The following is a 237-nucleotide window of genomic DNA, read 5'->3' on the forward strand; positions in this document are numbered from 1 at the left end:
AGTAAGATACAAGAGCATTCGAGATTCAGTTTGATTTCGTATTCGTAATGACATGGCTTCTCACGCTATGCTTGGGGTGGACATACATACATGCAGATAATCACGCACTTATATGAATACATCTAAATACATAACTGCAACACACAACCCTCTCCCGTCTACAGACATTCATTACATAAATAGATACGTTTATGCGTGTCTGTAACCGCACCCAATCCATCCATTCATTTTCATGTT

General features: G+C 38.8%; 1 protein-coding gene across 1 annotated transcript in view; it reads right to left on the bottom strand.

The window, feature by feature from the left end:
• The window catches only part of LOC119586846, a gene marked incomplete at its 5' end in the record, with an annotated part of 53,513 nt that overhangs the window by 43,687 nt on the left and 9,589 nt on the right, over positions 1–237 (bottom strand).

This window comes from Penaeus monodon, chromosome 22 (genome assembly GCF_015228065.2).
Source record: "Penaeus monodon isolate SGIC_2016 chromosome 22, NSTDA_Pmon_1, whole genome shotgun sequence".
Lineage (NCBI taxonomy): Eukaryota > Metazoa > Arthropoda > Malacostraca > Decapoda > Penaeidae > Penaeus > Penaeus monodon.